This window comes from Heterodontus francisci, unplaced genomic scaffold, assembly GCF_036365525.1.
Source record: "Heterodontus francisci isolate sHetFra1 unplaced genomic scaffold, sHetFra1.hap1 HAP1_SCAFFOLD_59, whole genome shotgun sequence".
Lineage (NCBI taxonomy): Eukaryota > Metazoa > Chordata > Chondrichthyes > Heterodontiformes > Heterodontidae > Heterodontus > Heterodontus francisci.
This window is the reverse complement of record NW_027140758.1, coordinates 2,873,676-2,895,505: the sequence shown is the minus strand read 5'-3', so window position 1 is coordinate 2,895,505 and position 21,830 is coordinate 2,873,676. Positions and strand designations below refer to the sequence as shown.

General features: G+C 45.4%; 1 non-coding gene across 1 annotated transcript; it reads right to left on the bottom strand.

Moving 5' to 3' along the window:
* Window positions 1-2,710: 2,710 nt before the first annotated feature.
* On the bottom strand, window positions 2,711-2,784 carry trnai-aau (transfer RNA isoleucine (anticodon AAU)). The gene has a single exon. It is a non-coding gene; the product is annotated as a tRNA-Ile (tRNA).
* Window positions 2,785-21,830: the final 19,046 nt, after the last annotated feature.

Genomic DNA, 21,830 nt, shown 5'->3' with positions numbered 1-21,830 from the left:
AAAAATCCCACAGAGATTAAGACTGAAAGATACAGTATCAAGCCATTACTACAAAATGAAGGACTTGGAGCTTGCAGACCAGCCCATGTATAAGATTGAAAGTTATATTTTCATTCACAATCGTTTTCACAGAGCTGAATATTGAATACCAATCCACAACTTGCACAGGATTACCAAATAAAAGCGACAACTGTAAAATACAGTTAATCCATATTTTAAATTAAACACAAGGCAAACAAATATTGATACATTAAGAGAGCGGGAAACAGTGAGAGCAGAGTGGAGCATAAAGAGCCCAGGAGAGAGAGGGAGCAAGAGTTCACTCGGAGAGCAGGGAACAGCGAGAGCAGGCGTCAAAAAAGGCAAAGGAATACACAATTAATGGGAGAACACTGAATGGTGTAGAGGAAGTGAGGGACGTTGGAGTGAATGTCCACAGATCCCTGAAGTAGCAGTACAGGTCAATAAGGTGGTTCAGCAGGTCCTTTCCTTTATTAACTGAGGTATAGAGTATAAGAGAGACCTGGGTGTCCATGTCAATAAGTCACTGACAGCTAACATGCAGGTGCAGCAAGCAATTAGGAAGGCTAATAGTATGTTAGCCTTTATCGCAAGAGGATTTGAGTACAGGAGTAGTGAATTCTTGCTTCAATTGTATAGAACCTTGGTTAGACTGCACTTGGTGTACTCTGTGCAGTTTTGGTCCCCTTGCCTTAGGAAGGATATTATTGCCATAGATAGAGTGCAAAGAAGGTTCATCAGACTTGTTCCTGGGATGGTGCGACTGTCCTATGTAGAGAGATTGGGGAAACTGGGGGTCTATTATGTAGAGTTTTGAAGAATGAGAGGTGATCTCATTGAAACCTACAAAATATTTAAAGGACAGTCAGGGTAGATGCAGCTAAGATGTTTCCCCTGGTTGGGGAGTCGAGAACCAGGGGACGCAATTTCAAAATAAGGGGCAAGCCACTTAGGACAGAGATGAGGAGAAATGTTGTTCCTCAGAGGGTTGTGAATCTTTGGAATTCTGTACCCCAGAGGGCTGTGGAAGCTCAGTCATTGAGTATGTTTAAAGCAGAGATTGATAGATTTCTAAATACAAATGACATAAGGGAATATGAGGAAAGTGTGGGGAAAAGGGCATTGAAGTGGATGATCAGCCATGATCATATTGAATGGTGGGGCAGGCTCGATGGGCTGAATGGCCGACTCCTGCTCCTATGTTCCTATGTTCCTAACTCCACATTATCGATGAGACACAGCCTCAGGCCGACTTGTCGGGTGTTGCAAACAGATAACACTGCTTCTGATCTTCACCAGAACAGAGAGTGAGATGTAAAATTGATCATCAAACAGAATGTGAAAGAATACAACAGAATAAAACACATGGAGAGACACTGTGGAATAACAAATAGATTTGATTGGAATGTTGAATTATGATTGGAATGGATAAAACAGCAGATTAAATTGGGACAGATAAGAGAAACTGATGGGAAGAAGGAAGAAAAGAAAGGATGGATCTGTTCACTTTTTTTCAGTTTTTGCACTGGTCCATCAAAGCTGGATTAAAAAAAGATGCAAAAAACAGAGAGTTTCACCAAAAAGGGAGATTAAATGCTGCCGAAACCTTGGATCGAAGGATGCCCCAACAGATCACCTGTTTAACTGTCTCCTCACTGGGGGATTTCAATCAATGAGCAATATTATTCTCTCCTTTTCTTTTGTTAAATGAAACCACTACTGTCACTTGGAGTTAATATCCCTGTGTTCCAACTCCTGAATAATAAAATTGTGAGTTTCGTGATATTTTCTGGACACATTTCCTGCTGAAAGAACTAAGAACTCTTTTCTAATTTACACAATACTATATACACACTCATCAAGCCTCACGAAACTGGCATCCTTGGTGCTGCTCTCTCCTCCCAAACCTCATCTCATGTGATTGTTACATCATCACTCTGATTGTGGGAGGGGTTAATCCCACTGTCTTCAGCATTAACCCTTTACATCCTCATACTGCACTGTCTGTCCAAAAAAATGAGTGGAGGGAACTTGAATTATCAAAACAGCAACAGCTGCCAGTTGAAAATCAACTCAACCCATCAGAGAGAGACTGTCAGAGAACTTCCTGCATCCAGTCCTGACCCCGTCACATTAAGCAGCTGCTCACCCAGACCCCACTCTCATCAACACTGAACATTTTTCCTGAGACCCTTCAAATACTGTTTATAAAAGGCCGCAAAGATCAAAGTTCACACAGTTGTATTAAATACAACAAAGTTTAATATCTTCTCACCGTTTCTCGGTAACCACATGAGACATAGGTTTTCTTATTTGGTTCCTTTGATTTTTCTTGTTCCTGACTGACAAATATTCCCAACCTCAGATAAACCCTCCCACTTGCGTCATGTCCCAGTCTCGGTTAAAAGCAACACATAATGACACAAACACTCTCCTTCAGTGAGATTAATATCAAGCTGTTTTCCAGGTTGAATGTAACTGTGAACAAATTTATGTCAAAGAAGTTACCTTTGATGTATCAGCACTGAAATTCTGGACAAGGAGGAACAGCCATTCCAAACTCATATCCTTCACAAAGGCTGTTTGTGTATGTGATTGAAATTCTTCAAGTATTTTGAATTAAAGTTCACAAGACACAGATGTCAATATTGATAACGAAACTTTTCAAGCATGTTGTGACTGTGAAATAAGGTTCTTTTGGGAATTGAACCCAGGATCTCCTGTTTATTAGACAGGTGCTTTAACCAACTAAGCTACAGAGCCAGATCACAAATGCATGTGCAATTGAAATCAGAGGAAGGCCTTGTAGATAGTGGGCAGGCTTTGGCGAGTCAAGAGCTGAGTTTGTCACGGCAGTGTTCCCAGCCTCTGACTCGCTCTTGTAGTTGTAGCTGTAGTTGTAATTGTAATAGGCAACCGTCTGTCTCGGAAGACGATGGGCTACACCCGGGGTGTACGTCACTTCTGTGTGAAACATCGTTTGTTGTGGCTGTAGAGGATGACTCGTGAGTGACAATCCCTTCCGCAGCTGGTACAGATGAATATCATTGGCCCGAGGTCGACTGATAATTTTTCCTTCCTCTGAGCTCTCTTTCCCACCATCTGGTCATTTCTTTTGTCCTCTGCTTTTCCCATGGTCTTCCTGAATGCCTTTCCCCAGGAATTCCAGTCAGCAGGAAGGACTTCCCATGCATCGGCTCCAATCCCAGTCAGCTTGAGATCTCGCTTTGCAGATGTCCTTGTATCACAGACGTAGGTGACCTGTTGGTCTCGTGCTGATAGCAAGCTCACCAAAGAGCGTGTCTTTGGCAAAGCGACCGTCATCCATTCAGTACACATGACCCAGTCAACAGAGTCACTGCTGACTCAAGAGGGCAAACATGCTGCGGATCCCTGCACGCTGGTGTACTTCTGTATTCGGCACTCTGTCCTGCCAGGAAATGCCCAATATCCATCTGAGACAGCGGAGGTGGAAGCTGTTCAGCTGTTTTTCTTGGCTTGCATAAGTTGTTGATGCTTCTCTACTATAAAGGAGGGTGCTGAGAACACAAGCCTGTTACACGTGTGGTTTTGTATTTTCGATCAGTTTGCTGTCGGTTCACACTCGTCTTCTCAACTTTGACATGACAGCTGCAGCATTGACAATCCTGGTGCTGATTTCAGTATCAAGGGACAGATTGCTGGTGATTGTTGATCCAAAGTATGTGAAGCTGTTGACAACCTCCAAAGTGAGCCTGTCGATGTTGATGGAAGGTGGAGTCTCTACGTCCTGGCCCATAACTTTGATCTTCCTGATGCTGATCGTCAGTCCAAACTCCTTGCAGGCCAGGGAGAACCGATATACAAGCTGCTGTTAATGAACTTCATTATGGGATGTCAGCACAGCGTCATCAGCAAACAGCAACTCACAGACCAAGAACTGACTCATTTTGGTCTTGGCCCGCGGTCTTGCCAAGATGAACAGCTTGTCATCAGCTCTGTTATGCAGGTGGACACCCCCATCTGAGTCACTGAAAGTTTAAAATAGCAGCATGGAGAAGAATATGCCAATTGTAAAGGATGTGAGCTGTGAGGAGGTTACAAGGAGGCTTCCAGGGGACTTGGACAGGATAAGTGAATGAAATGACAGATGGAATATAATGTGAATAAGTGTGAAGTTATTCACTTTGGTAGAATAAACAGAAAGACAGAATATTTCTTAAATGGTGAGAGGTTGGGAAGTGTTGATGTCCAAAGGGACCTGGGTGTCCTTGTTCATGAGACACTAAAAGCTCGCATGCAGGTGCAGCAATCAATTAGGAAGGCAAATGGTATGTTGGCCTTAACACAAGGGGTCATGAGTACAGGAATAAAGATGTCTTGCTGCAATTGTATAGAGCCTTGGTGAGATCGTGCTGGAGTATTGTGTACAGTTTTGGTTTCCTTATCTAAGGAAGGATATACTTGCTACAGAGGGAGTTCAACGGAGGGTCACCAGACTAATCCCTGGGATGGTGGGATTGTCTTCTGAGGAAACTGGGCTTGTATTCCTTAAAGTTTCATTTAAAAGGCCATTTAAAACTGAGATAGGGTGGAATTTCTTCACTCAGAGGGTGGTGAATCTTTGGAATTCTCTACCTCAGGGGTTTGTGAAAGTTCAATCATTGAGCATGTTCAGGACAGAAATTGATAGAAATCTTGATACTCATGAAATCAAGGGATATGGGGAGAGCGCGGGAAAGTGGTGTTGAGGTAGATGATCAGCAAGGATTTAATTGAATGACAGATCAGGCTCGACAGGTTAAACTGCCTCCTCCTACGTTCTGAAGAGAGTTGTCACCAGGACACAGCCCTGTTTTATCCCACTGCTGATCGTGAAAGTGTCTGATGTTGCTCCATTTCAACTGACGGAACTGTGCATGTTCTCGTGGAAAGAAGAGATGACGCCCAAGAGATCAGGAGGGCAGCCTAGTTTCCACAGCAGTTCGAAGAGTCTGTCTCTGCTAACAAGATCGAAGGCCTTGGTGATGCCTGTAAAGACAATGTAGAGTGGTCTGTACTGTTCACAGTACTTCTCCTGTAACTGCCGAAGTGATAAAATCATGTCGACTGTCGATCTACCAGCTCTGAACCTGCACTGAGACTCAGGATAGATGTGTGATGTCAGGGTCTGCAATCTGGTCAGAGCAATGTGAGCAAAGACCTTCCCCACAATACTTAGCAAGCAGATGCCTCGCTAATTGCTGCAGTCACTGCGATTCCCCCTTATTGTTGTTCAAGGTGACAATGTTTGCATCACACATGTTTAGAGGCGCAGATCTCCCCTTCCAACAGAGACACAGAAGTTCATGGAGATGCTGCAGCAGAGCTGCTTTTCCACTTTTGATGATTCCAGGTGGAATACCATCATTTCCCAGGGCTTTACCACTGGCAAGACGGTCAATGGCCTTGTTGAGCTCCACTATGGTGGGGTCACTGTCCAACTCCTCCATGACAGGGAAGTCTGGAATGATGCTGAGAGCTACTTCAATGACAATGTTCTCCGTTATGTAGAGTTCAAGGTAATGCTCCACTCACCTTTCCATCTGCTTGTTAGATTCAGTGATGATCGTCCCTGTCTTTGTCTTCAAAGGTGCTGATTTAGATACTGCTGGGCCCGTTGCTTTCATAATTTTTTTTTAATTCATTCATGTGATGTGGTCATCACTGGCTAAGCCAGCATTTATTGCCCATCCCTCATTTCCCTTGAGAATGTGGTGGTGAGCTGCCTTCTTGAACCGCTGCAGTCTGTGTGAGGTAGGTACACCCACAGTGCTGTTAGGAAGGGAGTTCCAGGATTTTGACCCAGCAACAGTGAAGGAAAGGTGATATCGTTCCAAGTCACGATAGTGTGTGGCTTGGAGGGGAACTTGCAGGTGGTGGTGTTCCCATGAATTTGCTGCCCTTGTCCTTCTAGTTGGTAGAGGTTGCGGGTATGGAAGGTGCTGTCAAAGGAACCTTGGTGTGTTGAATTCCTTCATATGTCCCTCTAGCATCCCCCAGATTCAGCGGCAGATTGTATGCTGTTGCAGAGTTTTAACCAGTATTCATTGGTGCAGTGCCGAGCAGTCTGCAGAGACTTGTTTCTGGCAGCTCTGAGAGCATCTCGAGTTTGTTTGCTGGGGACTTGTTTGTAGTTCATGAGGGCTCTCTTCTTAGTTACAGTAACTGACTCCATTTCAGTCCAATAAACCTCAAACCAGTCCGCATTCCTCCCATCTCTTTTCCCATACACAGCGAGTGCAGAGTTATAGATGGTGGCGTGCAGATGATTCCACTTTGACACCGCACTGAGGCCTTGGGTGTTTTCTGAAAGAGCCTGATCGAGGATGTTGAGGAACTCCTGGGTCCTTTCTGGGTCACTGGTTCTGCTAGTGTTGATCCGAGAACGACCTTTCTTCTTGGATGGATGAAGCTTTCTTGGCTGAAGCCTGACCTTGTTACACACCAGGGAGTGGTCAGTGTCACAGTCAGCGCTGTGATAGCTGCGTGTGATGAGGATACTGCTGAGGGTGGTACGTCTAGTGATGATAAGGTCTAGCTGGTGCCAGTGGCGTGATCTCGGACGTCTCCAGGACACCTTGTGGCACAGCTTGACCTGGAAGTAGCTGTTCGTCACACAGAGTCCATGGTGACAGCATAGCTCCAGAAACCTCTGTCCATTTTTGTTCATCTTGCTAATCCCCTGGTGCCCTATGCTCATTGGCCAAGCTGTAGTCAGTACCCAAGCTTGCGTTGAAATCCCCGAGAAGATACAGTCCCTCGGTGCTGGGAATTCTACTGATGGCAGCGTCAAGTGTCTCATAGAATTGATCCTTGACATCTGGGGTGGAGGTGAGTGTCGGGACATAGATGCACATGAGATTAACTGGGCCCTCGCTTGTTGACAAGTGAAGGATAAGAAGTCTCTCTGAGCCAACTGTGGGGGGTTCACTCATTGCAAGTAGCGTGTTTTTTGCTGTGAAACCCACGAGTTGCCTCTTGGGCTTTCCCCTGCCTGAAGAAGGTGGAATGTTTCTCTTTGAGGGATCCACTTTGAATGATTCTAGTTTCTTGCAGCACAGCAATGTCCACATTGAGCCTTGTGAGTTCCTTGTCAATCACAGCTGTCTTGTGTGTGTCATCAACCTGCAGAAGGTTGTCATTAAGGTCAGGACACATGGTCCTTACATTCCAGCTTGTGATGCGAAGCACTGGTGTCTTCTTTGTTGAGTTTGTCTTGCCTGGTGCATAGATTATCAATCCGCCAGTTGAGAGATATCTCTCTGAGCTGCAAGCACCCATTGAAGCAAGTAGGTCGAGGCAGGACAGCACCTAACTGACTGGGGGCTGCACAGCTTGGAGTAGGTGGTAGTTATCCAATGAGACGCGATGATCTCTCCCACTGTCAAAAGTAACCCCTGGTGCTCATACTCTACACCAATTGAGTGAGAGCTTATAATCGGTAACTGTTTCTTCCCATGTTTTGCTAATGTTTAACCACGAAGCTGGAGTGTCCTCTCCAGGGCACAGGCCTGGGCAAATAGTATGGAGACACTGAGCATCAGGACCCCCTCTCAGCATTGCTAGTATTGTCCAAAGGAAAGGAAAAAAACAGTACTGTTTGGGACCAGCTCTGCTGTAGGTGTTATTGGAAAACTACCTGATAAGTAACAGGTAACCGCCTACGGGACTCCACTCCGGATTTACTGTCCAGGTTTACTCCCTAAGCCTTCTTCTCTCTCAAGACACCCACAGGGAAGTGAGACTTTTTGCCCATAGATAGGGCTCTGTCCTTTGGCATCAGGATGGAACAACACGCCAGTGGGCCTGCATGACATGCACAAGGATATCACACACTGCCCCATCCCTGTGACAGCTCAGAGAGATACCCTGATGATAATACACCCCACAGGAAAATCACAAACCGCCCCCTCCCTTGGACAGCTCAGGGTCAGACACTGCACACACTGCAACAACAGTGACATTACTGTGTTTGTCCCTCCATTCTGAATCACCCTACTTTATGCTTTCCGTCTCTCAGCCAATTTTGCATCCACGCTGCCACTGCCTCTTTAATCCCATCTGCTCAAATTTTGTTCACAAGTCTATTTTATGGTACTTTTTCAAACACAATTTTGAAGTGCAGACACACACCATCAACCTCACCACCCTGGTCAACACTCTGTGAAACTTCATCAAAGAAATTAATTCATTAATTAATTCATACACAATCTTCTGTTAACCAATCTGTACTGGCTGTCATTTATTAGCCCATGTTCTACCAAGTGCCAGTTAATTTTCTCCTGGATAATTGTCTCTAAAAGTTTCCCCACCACTGACATTAGACAATCTGGTCTGTAGTTCCTGGGTTTATCTCTCTTTTTAAACTGGGCTGTAAAATTAGCAATCCTTGCAGACTTATCTTTCAGTTCTGGAAAGTCTATTGTGGACAATCTCTTTGGGCATGACTTTAACCAATTAAAGCAACAGGATACTTGATTAATAAGTCCAGAACTTTTATTGAGAGTAAAATAGTACTTAATAATTGGAAGTAAAATTATCTTGAACAAACTTGGGGAATATAACTTTACAGCTCTAGCAGGTGTGTGGACTGGTCGAACTTGGTCTCAGAGTGTCACGGTCCACTTTGTCCAGTCTAGATCCCTCATCAGGTGGAGAACTTGGTCCATGATCTGAGCCTTTACCCCTGAGATCTTCTCGTGTTCCTGCACACTGAAACCTGACAAAATCCCTCCTTTTAACCCCTGGATGGTCATCACACCACCTTGTAAAATAATAATTGGTCTGAGCTGTTGCTAGGTACATTTAATTAATGATGTCTTCCACTAACAGTCACCTGTCCTCAGAATCTCAGATACGAGTACGATGGAGTGGTTTCACACTGTCTCCCAATCTGATCTGAAACAAGTTTCCTATTCATTAAATCGAGACTCTTGAAAATGCTGGAAATACTCAGCAGGCCTGACAGCATCTGTGGAGAGAGAAACATAGTTAACGTTTCAGATCTGTGATCTTTCATCAGAACTGGGCTGAAATTGTCTGAGGGACTGAGATTGTGGAATCAATTTCAGGGTCAAAAACATTGTACTCTGTAAGGAAAGGAAGATGGTGATTATTAAGTATCGTGCAAGAATATAGATGCTTTTACATTATTTGAATCAACATTGATTTAAACTTTGTGCTCACGAAACCTATCTTTTGATCAAAATGACACTGATAACAATGGAAAAAGCAACACATGCAGTTCACGACCACAGGACTTTGTAAAGCCTTTTACAGCCAATGAAGGACTTTCCAAGTGTAGTCACTGTACAGTACAATACAATACCCTACAATAAGGATATTTCACATTCGAGTCACGCAAGTCCCAGGCAATGACCTTCTGAAACAAGAGAGAATCTAACCATCTCCCCTTGACATTCAACAGCATTACGATTGCTGAATCCCCCACTATCAACATCCTGGGGGTTACCATTGACCAGAAACTGAACTGCAGTAGCCATATAAATATCATGGCTACAAGAGCAGGTCAGACACTAGGAATCCTGCGGCAAGTAACTCACCTCCTGACTCCCCAAAGCCTGTCCCCTATCTACAAGGCACAAGTCAGGAGTGTGATGCAATACTCTCCATTGCCTGGATGGGTGCAGCTCCAACAACACTTAAGAAGCTCAACGTCATCCAGGACAAAGCAGCCCACTTGATTGGCGCCTCATTCACTCTCTCTATCACCAACACACAGCGTGTTCCATCCACAAGATGCACTGCAGCAACGCAGCAAGCCTCCTTCCACAGCACCTTCCAAACCCGTGACTTCTATCACCTAGAAGGACAAGGGCAGCAGATGCATGGGAACACCACCACCTGCAAGTTCCCCTCTGAGCCACACACCATCCTGGAATTGGAACTATATCACCGTTCCTTCACTGTGGCTGGGTCAAAATCCTGGAACTCCCTTCCTAACAGCACCACATCGACTGTAGTGGTTCAAGAAGGCAGCTCACCACTACCTTCTCGAGGGAATTAGGGATGGGCAATAAATGCAATAAATAAAAATAAAATCAATAAATAATTATAATATCCTGTAATCCCCAAAAGTAGAAAATACATATGAAAATGAAAATATAATGAAACACAGTCAGCATGGATTTCACAAAGAAAGTCTTGATTAACCTTATCTTTGAAGAATCAACAGCAAGAGTAATACAGCAGATGGAGAAGAGTTTAAGTTAATAAAGCCTCATCCTTTTAAGTGCTTGAACCAACAAATTGTAGTGTATAAATAAGCACACTAACTGACAGAGCTGGGTGTTGTTCTTTCTCGATTCCCCTAAAGCAGGCTGTCAATGAGTTAAATCTTCAGGTTGCTGCAACCAGAATAGCCATTGTCCACAATCAGTTATACTGTTCCAAATAAAGGGTGGAACATTCATTGTGAATCTATAGAAACAGTCTGGTCCTGCACACTGCAGACACATCCACGTCATCACCAACCAGCTCTCCTGTAATTGATGCAGTTATTTGACTTTTCCCCATTAGCTCCATGGAATTAATTTTGAAAGATTTTAAATTCCAAGAAGTTTTGTTAATATTCAGCCCTTGAGAAGAAATCATTCCCTGGCCACAGTGGAGAGAGCATTAATTATAAAACAGTAGACTACCAGGTAACACAGTGAAAGCTTATCAGCTAATCTAGAATTACTTAGTTTTCTTACTTTTGCTCTTGTTATTTGGTTTTTCATCCTTTTCAGTTCCTGACTCCGAATATTATTGTGATTAAATGTCAAAAGATGCACTGTGTCTCAGCCCCGGTATATTGGCTCTTTCTCTGTACAGTGCTGTATACACTCAGATACTGACAGTGTCTCTCCCTCCCTCAATTTTCCAGCCCTGACGGTGCAGAAAGTGCTGCTCAAAGTTACACATTCTGACTGTTTGCAGTTGATTAGTGAGAGATTATTAACGTATCCTTCTGCAGCGCTGCCTCGGTTAATAACAGCAGATCGAAGTCACATTTCAGATACAGAAACAGACGCATCAATTATTCACTCTTTCCCAGAGTGAGTGAGGCCGGGACAAGCAGCAACATTCCAGCCCCACACTCTGCAATTACCCAGCACCAGCGGAAAGCAGTGAATACAGATTCAATCAGTGGGTTAATGTCCATTACAGGGATGCAAGATTCCACGGCCCAGGACAAACATCCCCAAACACCGAGAACAAGCTCAGGAAAACCCGGGGGAGTTAATATCCCAATCACTGAGCATTCCAGCAACATTGAACAAGTTCCTGAACTGAGTGAACCTTTCAAAGTACAGAAGTGATGACGAGGTCAAAAAGGTCTGAACAGTTGAGGTGACTGAGCGGTTCCAGCTTCTCTGTTCAGGTTGCAGCTTTCACTGGAGGCATGTGTTTAAATCCCACTTCTGACAACTTGATTTTCAGTTACTTTTCAGAGCTTCCTTGAAGGTTTGAGGTGGGGTAAATACTGAGGAACTGTTTCTAACTGCTGAACGGTCCATAACGAAGGTTACAGATTTAAAGAGACTCACAAAACCAGAAGGAACTTGAGGAAAAATTGCTTTCTGCAACGTGTGGTTAGGATTTCAGTTATGTGGTTAGATTGGAGAAGCTGGGGTTCTTCTCCTTAGAGAGGAGATTTGATAGAGGTGTTCACAATCATGAGGGGTCGTGACAGACCCGATAGAGAGAAACTGTTGGTAGAAGGATTGAGACTCAGGTAAAAGCTGTGGCTCAGTTGGTCACACTCACCTCGAAATCACAAGCTTCTGGGTTCAGATTTCACAGCTGACACTCCAGTGCAGCACTGAGGGTGTTGAAGGTGCTGCCTTTCAGGTGTGATGTTAAACCAAGACCTGGTCTGCATGTTTGGGTGAATGTAAAAGATCCCATGCTGCAATTTCAAACAAGTGAAGAGCAATTCTCCCTGGTGTTGTGATCAATATTTGCCCCTCAGATCAGTTGGTCATTATCACATTGCTGTTTGTGTGTATTAGCTGCTGCATTTCTGACATGACAACATTGATTACACTTCAAAAGTATTTCATTGTCTACAAAGTGCTTTGATATGTCCAGTGGTCTTGAAAGGTGCTATATAAATGCAAGTCTTTTCTTTCTTTATCACAACACATTGCTGTGTAAAAAATGGTTCTTCATGTCATCTCTGGTTCTTCTGCCAATCACCTGATATCTGTGTCCTCTGCTTACTGACCCTTTTACCACTGGAAACAGTTTCTCCTTATTTAAACTATTGAAAACCTCCATGATTTTGAACAAATGTGTCAAATCTCTTCTGAATTTTCTCTGCTGCAAGGAGAACAACCCCAGCTTCTTCAATCTCTCCACATAACTGAAATCCCTCACCCTGTTACCATTGTGGTAAATCTCTTTTTTATTCTTTCCTGGGTTGTGGGCACTGCTGACACAATGTGATTCCTGTCAATGGAGCGGCCCGCTGACATCATCGGACTGTGCCAAGCTGTGCATCGGCACAGCTACATCTTGCCAGGATTAAGTGGCACATGCGCAGGATGATGTCATTGCGCAGCGCCAACGTCATCGCATATCCGCGCCTGGTCCATCTTCGCTCATGTGCGCGAAAGCATCATCGGGTATCCAGCCCCTCACTCAGCTGGAGGAAGCGGCTGAATAGGAGACTTTGAGGCTGGAGCTCTCCCCCCTCGGCAACTCGCTCCAGGCCTCGACGCTTCCTCCCCTCAGCCGCTCGCTCCACACCTCGATGCTCCCCTGGCCGATCGTTCCCGGCTCGCGTCACCGAGCTCTCTGGCTGCTCGCTCTCAACCCCCCAATCCCCGATCCAACTGCTAGCTCTAGGCCGTGCCACTTCCCTCCTCCAGGCCACTCACTACTCGCTCCTATGTCACACTTTGCAGCCCACCTTACTTCTTCGGGCGGCGCGTGGAGACTGGACAAACGTGGGAGCAAGTGGCCGAGAGAAGGGAAGCAGCGCAGCATAGAGCTAGCGGCTGGAGGGGAGGGGGGGTGGGGAGTGAGCAAGCGACCAGAGAATTGGGTGACGCGATCGGGGGCAATCGTCCAGGGAAGTGGGGGGAGCAGTGAGGTCTGGAGTGAGCGACTGTGGAGGGTGGAAGCGGCCGGTGCGAAGGAGGGGGAGAAAGCGAGTTGTGCCACCTAGTGGTTGTGTTGTCAGCAAACGCAGCCTTTATTGTCGATCCTTTATTGCCCTTGAGAAGGTGGTGGTGAGCAGCTTATTTGAGCCACTACAGTCCATGTGTTGTATAAACAACAGTGCTGTTGGGAAGGGAGTTCCAAGATTTTGATCAAGTGACAGTGAAGGAACGGTGATATAGTTCCAAGTCAAGATGGTGTGCAGCTTGGAGGGGAGCTTGCAGATGGTGGTGTTCCCATTCATTCAATGTCCTTCCAGGTTCTCAAGGTGTTGTTGAAGGAGGCTTGGTGAGTTGCTGCAGTGCATCTTGTAGATGGTACACACTGCTGCCACTGTTCACTGGTGGTGCAGGAAGTGAATATTTAAAGTAGTGGATGGAGTGCTGATCAAGTGATCTGCTTTGTCCTGGATGGTGTTGAGTTTCTTTGGTGTTGTTGGAGCTACACTCATCCAGGCAAGTGGGGAGTATTGCATCACACTCCTGACTTGTGCCTTGTAGCTGGTGGACAGGAGGTGAGTCAGTCACAGCAGAATTTCCAGCCTCTGACCTGCTCTTGTAGCTATGCTATTTATATGGCTGATCCAATTCAGTTTCTGCTCAATGGTAACCCCCAGAATGTTGATAGTGAAGGATTCAGCAATGGTAATGTCATTGAATATCAAGGGGAGATGGTTAGATTCTCTCTTGTTGGAAATGGTCATTGCCTGGCATTTTTGTTGCGTGAATGTTACTTGCCACTTGTTAGCCCAAGCCCAATGTTGTCCAGGTCTTTCTACATGTGGACTTGCATTGCTTCAGTGTCTGAGGAGATGTTAATGCGACAGAACATTTTGCAATCATCAGCGAACATCCCCACTTCTGACCTTATTACAGAGGGAAGGTCATTGATGAAGCAGCTGAAGATGGTTGGGGCCCAGGACACTACCCTGAGGAAGTCCTGAATGATGTTCTGGGACCGAGATTTTTGGCCACCAACAAGCATCACCATGTTCCTTTGCGCGATGTATGACTCCAACTAGTGGAGAGTTTTCCCCTGATTAAAATTGACTTCAATTTTGCAAAGGCTCCTTGATGCTCTTGGCAACAGCAGTCACTGTCACCTCAACTCACCTCCTGAATTCAACTGTTCTGCCCATATTTGGGCCAAGGCCATAATGAGGTCAGGAACTGAGTGGCCCTGGCGGAACCCAAAATGAGCAATGAAGAGCAGGTTATTGCTGTGTAAGTGCTGCTTGATAGCACTGTCAACGACACCTTCCATCACTTTACTGATGATCAAGAGGAGGCTGATGGGGCAGTAATTGACCGGGTTGGATTTGTCCTGCTTTTTGTGTACAGAACATACCTGGGCAATATTCCACATTGCCGGGTAGATGCCAGTGTTGTAGCTGTACTGGAACAGCTTGGCTGGTGGCACGGCTAGTTCTGGAGCATAAGTCTTCAGCACTACAGCCGGGATGTTGTCAGTATCCAGAGCCTTCAGCCATTTCTTGATTTTCTTTTTATTCATTCATGGGATATGGGCGACGCTGGCCAGGCCAGCATTTATTGCCCATCCCTAATTGCCCTTGAGAAGGTGGTGGTGAGCTGCCTTCTTGAACCGCTGCAAATATCATGTGGAGTGAATTGGATTAGCTGAAGATTGGCATCTGTGATGCTGGGGACCTCAGGAGGAGGCCCAGATGGATCATCAACTTGGCACTTCTGGCTGAAGGTGGTTGCAAATGATTCAACCTTGTATTTTGCACTGATATGCTGGTCTCCCCTATCATTAAGGATGGGAATATTTGTGGAGCCTTGACCTCCTGTTAATTGTTTAGTTATCCACCACCATTCAGGTCTGGATGTCGCAGGACTGCACTGCTTTGATCTGATCTGTTGGTTGTTAGATCGCTTAGCTCTGTCTATTGCATGCTGCTTCCAGTGTTTGACATGCAAGTAATCCTGTGTTGTAGCTTCACCAGGTTGACACCTCATTTTTAGGTCTGCTTGGTGCTGCTCCTGACATGCCATCCTGCACACTTCATTGAACCACTCTTGCTCCCTTGGCTTGATGGTAATGGTAGAGTGAGGGATATGTCAGGCCATGAGGTAACATACTGTGTTTAAATACAATTGTGCTGCTGCTGATGGCCCACAGTGCCTCATGGATGCCCAGTTTTGAGCTGCCAGATCTGTTCATTTCTTCCCTCAGAAATAATTGGAAAACAAATTCTTAAGGAATGCATGAACTAAATAAAAAGGAGAGAGAAATAAATACTGACAAAATAGATGGCAGCATTTGGAAGGTAAAAAGATTTCAGTTTTATTATTGATGAGTGAGAGGAATATATCACACTTTGGGGCTTCTGGAAGTGGATTTCCTGATAATCTGGGGAATTGATGGGAAGCTGCTTCATGGTTGGTGGAACAAATTCCCGCCCTTGGGGTGGAGCCAACAGCTGCATCCGTCCAATAACAGACAGAGTAGAAGTACTGTATCAGGTCTTGTTCGCTCAGTTGGTAGAGCATGAGACTTTTAATCTCAGGGTCTTGGATTTGAGAGCCTTGTTGTGTGGTTGTTCTTCCCTTTTTCAGTCTTCATCGGCAGAGAGTTCAAGGAGTGTTTGAAATTAAATTCAACAACATCACCAGATTTCAACTACCCCCCCCCCCAGTGTAGTTGACAGGACCCTCAACCTCTGCCCTCCGCCTTCCCCTCCCTCCCAGAACTGCGACAGGGTTCCCCTTGTCCTCACTTTCCACCCCACCTGCCTCCACATCCAAAGGATCATCCTCCACCATTTCCGCCACCTCCAGCGTGATGCCACCACCAAACGCATCCTCCCCTCCCCTGTCAGCATTCTGAAGGGTTTGTTCCCTCCACGACAGCCTGGTCCACTCCTCCATTACCCCAACACCTCGTCCCCTTCCCAAGGCACCTTCCCATGCAATCGCAGGAGATATAATACCTGCCCTTTTCCCTCCTCTCTGCTCATTATCCAAAGCCCGATACACTCTTTTCAGGTGAAGCAGCGATTTACTTGTACTTCTTTCAATTATGTATACTGTATTCACTGCTCACAATGCAGTCTCCTCTAAACCGGGGAGACCAAACGCAGATTAGGTGGAACACCTCTGCTCAGTGTGAAAGCATGACCCTGAGCTTCTGGTTGCTTGCCATTTCAACACTGCCCTCTGTTCTCATGTCAACATTTCTGTCTCTGGCCTGTTCCAGTGTTCCAGTGAACATCAACACAAGCTCGAGGAGCAGCACCTGACCTTTCGATTCAGCACTCTGCAGCCTTGTGTACTGAACATTGAGTTCAATAACTTCAGAGCATGACTGGTGTCAGGCAACCACAAGCATTAACACACTCTTTGCCTTTGTCCCAGGACAGCTTTGTTATTTAATCTCTCCTGCACTCTGCCCTATCAAACAACTTCCCCTTTGTTCTCTCGCACACACCCCTCCCCTTCACTTGTTTAAAACCTAATTCTTTTTTAACCTTTGTCTGTTCTGATGAAAGGTCACAGACCTGAAATGTTTTCTCTGTTTCTCTCTCCACAGATGCTGCCAGACCTACTGAATATTTCGAGCACTTTTTGTTTTTATTTCAGATTTCCAGCATCTGCAGTATTTGGCTTTTATTATGTCAGAAAGTCTTTCCTTGATTCAGGATTCTTACATCTCTCCAGAATCTCTCTGCTAAAGATTGAACTTTATCTCATTTCACTCACAGCTCAGGGTCCGTGCTGCTCAGTGGGACTTCTGGCTGTCTCCCACTTCACAATCCATCAGTACTGAGAAAACAATGGGGCATATTACTCACATGTTGTGTTCTGTAACTTTTTACAAACACTTTAATGTATATATTGTCTTCCAAAGCAGTGACAGAATGGTGGCTTTAGTGTGTTGTTGAAATAGCTTTGTTGAGTTCGTGCTGTACTAACAGTTTAGCAGTTCTTGGTGCAATCCCAGGTTTTGGCACTTTCAACCTCTCCTGTGTCTTTTTCTTTGGCTCCAATGGTCAAGCTGCATGATTTACTCTGAAATTAGCACCAGAGAACCAAGGCACCAGCGAGCATGAGGAGCTGAAATAAGCACAGATCAAATCCACTTAATATTTCTGACTGAAGATGGTTGCAAATGCTTCAGCTTCATCTTTTGCACTGACGTGCTCAGCACCACCATCATTGAGGATGTGAATGTTTTTGGAGCCTCCTCATCTTGTTAGTTATTTAATTATCCACCACCATTCACGACTGGATGTGGCAGGACAGTGGAGCTGTGATCTGATCCTGAGGGAGATATCTGTGCGTGGAGTGGCGGGATGTATGGAGAGTGATCCTGAAGAGGGTGTCCGAGACTGGAGTGGAAGCTTTCTGTGGAGGTACAGGAAGAGGCCATTCAGCCCCAGTGTTTTATAAAGGTTTAGCATAACTTATTTGCTTTTACTCTATGCCTCTATTAATAAAGCCAAGTGTCCTGTTTGCTCTTCGCAACCTTTTCAAACCTTGATCAAAAAAGATTGGTGTACATTGTCTCATTCTTCCTCCCAAACTGTATCACTTCACACTTCTCTGTGTAAAATTTTATCTGTTGTGTGAAAGCCCATTTTACCAGTGTGTTTAAGTTCCTCTGAAGTGTATTACTGTCACTGGCATAGGACGCAATTCCCGAGCATTCTTTGATGCTATCTCCATGTCAAGAGCAATCTTACACGCTCGCTCAAATGTGGGATTTTGTGCGTTTAGTATCTTTTCTCATCCGCCAATATAAGCACAAATCTGTCTCATAATGTACGATCTAAGAATGTGTCAAAGTTGCAATGTCGTGATAAATTCTTCAGTGCCACAATGTACTCACCAACTGTTTCACTACTTTATGCTTTCTCATTCCAAATTTGTAGATTTCCGTAATCTCGCGTGTCTTCGGGTTGAGCCTCACTTCTGCGAAGAAACAGAAAATTATGATTCAAAGATTACACTGTCAATTATTCACTTCTCTGTCTTTTCCTGAACTTCGAGTTCAGATTTGTTTGTGAAGTTGAGTCACACGTTAAGACAGCACAGTTTTTGTCTTTGTGAAGGAAGTGATTTGGGAATGGCTGTTTGATACTGTCGCTTCTTGCACAGAAATTCAGTGCAAATACTCAATCACCCACAATTTCCTCGAAAGAAATTTGTTCACAATCGCATTCGACATGGAAACTGCTTCAGCATTAATCTCACTGAAGCAGAGTGTGACCATGTTGTATGTTTCAGAGTGTTGGTGCCGTTATGTGTCACTTTTAACCGAGACTGGGACACAACGCAAGGTTGATCCAAGGTTGGAATATATTATCATTCAGGAGCAAGAAAAATCGAAAGGAACTATATAAGAAAACCCAGTGTCCAGATTTGCTCTTACCTTCCAAGAGTGGAGAGGCGAGGAGCAGAGCGGACCTGTGGGGTGAACACCGGGAGCGGAGCCTGAAAATTGACCCCGAGGATCGAGGCCCAGTCTCTTACCTTCTGGGAGCGGAGAGCAGTCAAACCTCTTCCAATGCGCCGGAATATTGAACAAAAAAGGCAAACAGTGACATCAGAGGAGAGCTGCAAGCCGATTGGTTGGTAAGTAGCAGCTGTTTGAATATCTTAAAAAATAAGGGGAAAGTTGTTTTTTTTTGTTGGAAAAAAAAACCTCTGGTGATAAGGTGAGTACTACTAAAGTGTTCTTTTTTTCAGGACTTTAGATTGTAGTGGGTAGAACAATTACCCTAGTATAATTAGTATTTTTTAATGAAGGTAGTAACTAATTAACCTAAGGGTAAGTCATGACAGGAGAGCTCAGCCCCGTGATATGCTCCTCCTGCGCTTTGAGGGAAATCAGGGACGCTTCCAGTGTCCCTGGTGACCATGTCTGCAGGAAGTGTATCCAGCTGCAGCTAGTGGCTACCCGCATTACGGAACTGGAGCTGCAGGTGGATTTACTGTGGAGCATCCGCGATGCTGAGGACGTTGTGGATAGCATGTTTAGTGAGGTGGTCACAATGCAGGTAATGGCTGCACAGGCAGAAAAGAGATGGGTGACCAACAGACGGAGTAGCAGATGGTGCAGGAGTCCCCTGTGGCCATCCCCCTCTCAAACAGATATACCGCTTTGGATACTGTTGCGGAGGGATGACCTCCCAGGGGAAAGCAGCAACAGCCAAGTTTGTGGCACCACGGAGGAAAAGTGTTGCAAGAGCTATACTGATGGGGATTCTATAGTAATGGGTGCAGATTGGCGTTTCTGTGGCCACAAACGAGACTCCAGGATGGTATGTTGCCACCCTGGTGCTATGGTCAAGGATGTCTCGGAGCGGCTGCAGGACATTCTGAAAGGGGAAGGTGAGCAGCCAGAGTTCGTGGTCCATATTGGTACTAACGACATAGGCAGGAAGTGAGATGAGGTCCTGCAAAGTGAATATAGGGAGTTAGGCAGAAGGTTAAAAAGCAGGACCTCTAGGGTTGTAATCTCAGGATTATTCCACGTGATAGTGAGGGTAGGAATAGGAGGATAAGGCAAATGAATGCGTTGCTGAAGACTGGCGAAGGCGGGAGGGCTTCAGCTACTTGGATTATTGGGATCTCTTCTGGTGCAGAGGTGACCTGTAGAAGAAGGATGGGTTGCATCTGAACTGGAGGGGGACCAATATCCTTGCAGAGAGGTTTGCTAGTACTAATCAGGAGGGTTTAAACTAGTCTTGCAGGGGGTGGGATCTAAAGTAGTAATCTCTCAGATGAGATGGTTGTGGCAAATGTAGAGGTTAAAGCAAGCCATTCCAGTAGGCAGACTGGGCAGGGGCAGGACAGGGAGCGTGGAAGGTCTGGTAGGCTAAACTGCATTTACTTTAATGCAAGAAGCCTTACAGGTAAGGCAGATGAACTCAGAGCATGGATTGGTACATGGGATTGTGATATTGTAGCTATTACGGAAACGTGGTTGAGGGATGGGCAGGACTGGCAGCTCAATGTTCCGGGGTACCAAAGCTTTCGACGTGCCAGAGGTGGAGGTAAGAGAGGAGGGAGAGTTGCACTATTGATTAGGGAGGACATCACAGCAGTACTTAGAGAGGATATCCGGGGGGGAATGTCTAGCGAGGACCTGTGGGTAGAAGTTAGAAATAAGAAAAGGGTGATCACTTTGATGGGATTATACTATAGGCCCCCCAATAGTCAGAGGGAAGTGGAGGAGCATATATGTAGGGAAATCACAGATAGGTGTAGGAATTATAGGGTTGTAATAGTAGGTGATTTTAACTTCCCTAACATTGACTGGGACTGCCTTAGTGCTCAGGGATCAGATGGGGAAGAATTTGTTAAATGTGTCCAGGATAGTTTTCTGAAGCAGTATATGGATGGTCCTACTAGAGAAGGGGCTACACTCGACCTCCCCTTAGGAAATGAGGATGGGCAGGTGGTTGATGTGCCAGTGGGGGAGCACTTTGGGACCAGTGACCATAACTCTATTAGCTTCAAGATAGTTCTGGAAAAGGATAGGACTGGTCCTCAGGTTGAAGTCCTAAATTGGGGGAAGGCTAATTTCGATGGCATCAGACAGGAACTCTAAAAAGTTGAATGGGAGAGGCTGTTTGCAGGTAAGTGGGAGGCTTTTAAAAATGAGATAGGAAGAGTTCAGGGCAGGCATGCTCCTGTTAGATGGAAGGGCAAGCTGACAAGTTTAGGGAACCTTGGTTGACGAGGGATATTAAGGTCTGGTCAGGACAAAGAAGGAGGCATATGTCAGGTATAGGCAGCTGGGATCGGGCGACTCACTCGAGGAGTATAGGGAGACTACACTTAAGAAGGAAATTAGGTGGGCGAAAAGGGGCCATGGGATTTCCCTGGCACATAAGATAAAGGAGAATCCTAAAAGATTCTATAAGTATATTAAGAGTAAAAGGGTAGCTAGGGAGAGAGTAGGTCCCCTTAAGGATCAGTGTGGCAATCTATGTGTGGAGCCACGGGAAATGGGCGAGGTCTTAAATGAATATTTCTTATCCGTATTTACCGTGGAGGAGGTCGTGGAAGCTAGTGAGTTCAAGGGAAGGAACACTGATATCCTGGAGCATATCAACATTACAAAGGATGAGGTGTTGGAGGTTTTGAAGTGCATTAAGGTGGATAAATCCCCAGGGCCTGACCAGGTGTATCCTAGGATGCTATGGGAAGAAAGGGAGGAGATTGCTGGGGCCCTGGCAGAGATTTTTGTGTCATCGTTAGCTACGGGTGAGGTACCGGAAAACTGGAGGATAGCTAATGTTGTGCCTTTATTAAGAAGGGCAGAAGGGATAAGCTAGGAAACGACAGGCCGGTGAGTCTTACATCAGTGGTGGGAAGGTTATTGGAAGGGATTCTGAGAGACAGAATTTATATGCTTCTGGAAAGGCATGGTCTGATTAGCGATAGTCAGCATGGCTTTGTGCGTGGGAAATCATGTCTCACGAATTTGATTGAGTTTTTCAAGGAAGTGACCAAGAGGATTGACGAGGGCAGGGCGATGGATGTTGTCCACATGGACTTTAGCAAGGCCTTTGACAAGGTCCCACTTGGTAGGCTGGTCCAGAAGGTTCGAACAAATGGGATCCAGGATGAGCTCGCAAATTGGAT